General features: G+C 33.3%; 1 long non-coding RNA gene across 1 annotated transcript; it reads right to left on the reverse strand.

The window, feature by feature from the left end:
* Positions 1-807: 807 nt before the first annotated feature.
* LOC105851997 (uncharacterized) lies at positions 808-3,476 on the reverse strand. The gene is made up of 3 exons (XR_001143785.3): positions 3,403-3,476; positions 2,010-2,153; positions 808-1,568 (listed from the first exon to the last, which is right to left on the reverse strand). It is a non-coding gene; the product is annotated as an uncharacterized lncRNA (long non-coding RNA).
* Positions 3,477-3,598: the final 122 nt, after the last annotated feature.

Here is a 3,598-nt window from a genome sequence, read left to right on the forward strand (position 1 = left end):
GATATCGAACGTACTTCTCAGAATATTGTCGAAATGTTGTTAGTCCAAATTCATGTTAGGATGAAGACACAAATGAGTGAGAAATAGGGTGGTAAAACTGATATAATTTGAATAGGTAAGTATGAGACAAGTTGGGGATTCTATGTGAATTACAAAACACCATGGCTATTCTTCATTTTCCTTTTCCCTTTTGGCATTATGAGTATGCTGTATATACAAAGTCTGCTCATAAGTGAATTGAAGGAGCTAGTCTCCAAAATATCTACCTAAAAGTGTAACTAACATGTGGTTGGCTTGAGTGCTAAGTGAGTCGGACACCTTAAGCAAGTAGTCAGTGGTTCGATCTATGGCTCATGCGTACGTTGTACGGAGAAATATGGTCAAGAGGGGAGAATTTGCCTTGTGTGTCCAACAAATTCTCCAACAGAGAGTAGTCACTGCTAAACGGCGGTAAATACTTCATACTTATATCATGGTTATCAAATAAATAAATAAATAAAATAGATGGAGATCTTAAATCCATAACAAGGCTCATTTTGAACAATAGTGTGATTGATATTTAAGAAATCCTTAAAACATTTGTGGTACAATTCAAGAGAAAAATATCATTTTAAGTATCATAACTTATGCCATGAACTAGTTACAGAATTGCAGATTTAGTAGTAACTTCAGATTGCAGGCGTGTTTGGCATAGTTAAATTCTATCAATTCTATTTTCTTACATTAGAATAGGTATCAACATGTCAGTGTTGTGTCTGGTGTCTGTGTTATGTTTGCTCGAGTTATATTAATCAACAATACTTAACATGTTGCATCATAAAATAATGCTTCAAATTCAGAATCCTTTAGTGGTTAATACAACACTGAAACAAAACAAGCATAAAGTTGGAAGTATAAAATAAAATTAGATACCTCATGAACATACAAAAAAATCTCTATGCTCTCTAAGAATTTCTCCGTTGATGAATCATATTGAGGGTTGTAGTGAGGATAGTAGCCCATTGAAAGATCATTCTTTTTCTTTTCCAATGCAAGAAGATATTTAATAAATTCTTGTTCTTCGTCTTGATCTTCAACATCGTATCAAAAGTTTTTTTTTGTCCTTCTAATTTTTGTTTCTATCTTGTTCCTTTGTTCCTTTTTATCATGTCTTATGTCAACCTTGAACTCGCCAACAACAATCATGCAAATCCGTTTTTTATTGCCAATTATGATCACTCTGGCCTCGCCCTTGTCTCTCATCTTCTAACTTGAGATAGCTATGGTTCTTGGCGTTGTGCCATGATTATGGTGATCATTGGACTGAACAAACTTGGTTTTGCAAATGGTTCTCTTGCTCCTCCAGCTGAGCATGATCCTCAATTCTTGGCATGGTGCAAAAACAACATCATTGTGGCATCTTGGATTCTCAACTCAGTCTTAAACGAAATTCAGACTTCACGGATCTACTCCAATTCTACATTTGAAATCTGGTATGATCTTCAAATGCCACTAGAACAATGGTCCACACATCTTTCAATTGATGAAAATCTTCTTTCTTGTCATCAAGGTTCTTGATTTGTAAGTACCTATTTCACAAAATTCAAGTTAATATGGGAGGAATTTCGCCCAATTCACTCGTAGAAGAGATGATAAATACCACTAGAAAGTCACACATAACTGCGATATTGCAGGTTTGAACCCGAGACATAGTGTTTAACTTAACAATATCAATATTTTACCACTTCAGCTAGGACTTAAAGACATTTAGAGATGTTTTTATTAAGTTAAACAACATTTAGTGTTTTTGAAACCTAAAGTAATTGTTTTGATAGTTTTACCCTTAAATCGATTCTGATGTTAAATATTTTGATTTGTCTCTATCGACGGTATAAAACTTTTTACGCTAACAATTGATGTAAAGTAATCTCTAAATTAAGGAATATACGCATGTAAAATTATTTCACACCGACAACCTAAATCTCTAAACCCTAATATGCAAAAAGTATTATTATTACATGAATGGTTACCTTTCTCTATGATAAGTTGATGAACATTGCTTCCATGCTTGGCTACAAACTTCACAACATCAGTTATATCTATATATATCTCTTCCATAAAGAGGAGGTTTATTCTTTTCTGCTGGAAATAAACCATTACAGGATAAACCCCCCCTGCATATTTAACATACATCAAACAATATTAACCAGATCAGAGAGCATAAACAAATGGCTATGACATACAAAACTTAAAAAATTCAAGACAAAAAGATGTTAAAAATCTACGAGACAAAAAGATGTTAAAAATCTACGTAGCATCGACAATTTATATTAAAAACGTGTTTGGAGTTTGACATGTAACAATCTCCAACACAGACATGACATCAACACATATCAGTGTCATGTTCAGTGTCCGTGTCCATGTGAGCCGGTGCTTCATAAGTTAAAAGCCTTATGACCTATACTATAAACAGCTTCACCAGTCCTATTCTTATCTCTCTACTCTAGTCAATTCAAAAAATCTTGTCCAACTTCCATAAATAATCTCACAGGATCCATTCCTTTTGAATTTGGCCAGCTCACTAAGCTTAACTTTCTTTCTTTATCATTTAACAATTTACTCTCAACTCAATTCTCAAACTCATATGAAACAGAATACATACTACTGAGGAAAAAACAGATTGACTAATAAAATACCTTAGTGGTTGACAAGTTTCCAAGAACTTGGTGACCTATATACATTTATATATCTTCACACAATAACTTAGTGGTTGACAAGTTTCCAATAACTTGCTGAGTTATAAGCCATGTTAGACTGGCCATCTATAGGAAATCTGATGAAGCTTGTCACGACCCAAAAATTTAATGCCGTGACCGTTTAATCGCTTGACAAACATATTAAAAATCCAGTGAATAACAAAACGAAATCAAAATGAGCAACCTTAAAATCATTATAAAAGTCAAACAAATAACAATACAAATTTTTAGAACCAAGATGCGGCTTTATCTCATTGATAGCCCTCTCCTCCTAAGGGTGGCCTTTCCCTTAGGGGCGGCTCCATCTAACGGTTAACTCTCCCTAATCAACACGTGGTAACTAGGTGCACCTAACGCAGTTAACGATTTAATAATTATAACACCGATTTTTCAAAACGCGCATTTAAAATCCTTTCATCGTAATTCATGAAAAAAAACGTATTCAGTCGCATAAAAATTCAAGATTTAAATACTTTAACTCATACGTAACTCAAAATGATAACATATTATATAACAACGACAGTTAAATTAAATAATTGACGAAATCGAGATAAAATTCAAAGGTTGTGTTTCCCAAATTTTTCAATAAATACTTTAATATAGAAAACAAGTAAAATAATAATAATAGCAGTATAAAAATACATGACGATGATCGTCGTCAACTCACAGTTATGGAGAATCGTCTAAGTTTGCTCTCCAACAACTCTCAAAGTAGCCGGCAAGGTCTCAGTTGACAAATCTGAGTATCAAAAATATTTCCAAGGCTTTAGAGAAATTTATTCTAAAGTTTAACTACCTCTAGGAAACCATCAACATCATTTAAATATACTCTAAGCACAAAATAAGATTTTTACTCAAAACTA

Source organism: Cicer arietinum, chromosome 5, assembly GCF_000331145.2.
Source record: "Cicer arietinum cultivar CDC Frontier isolate Library 1 chromosome 5, Cicar.CDCFrontier_v2.0, whole genome shotgun sequence".
NCBI lineage: Eukaryota > Viridiplantae > Streptophyta > Magnoliopsida > Fabales > Fabaceae > Cicer > Cicer arietinum.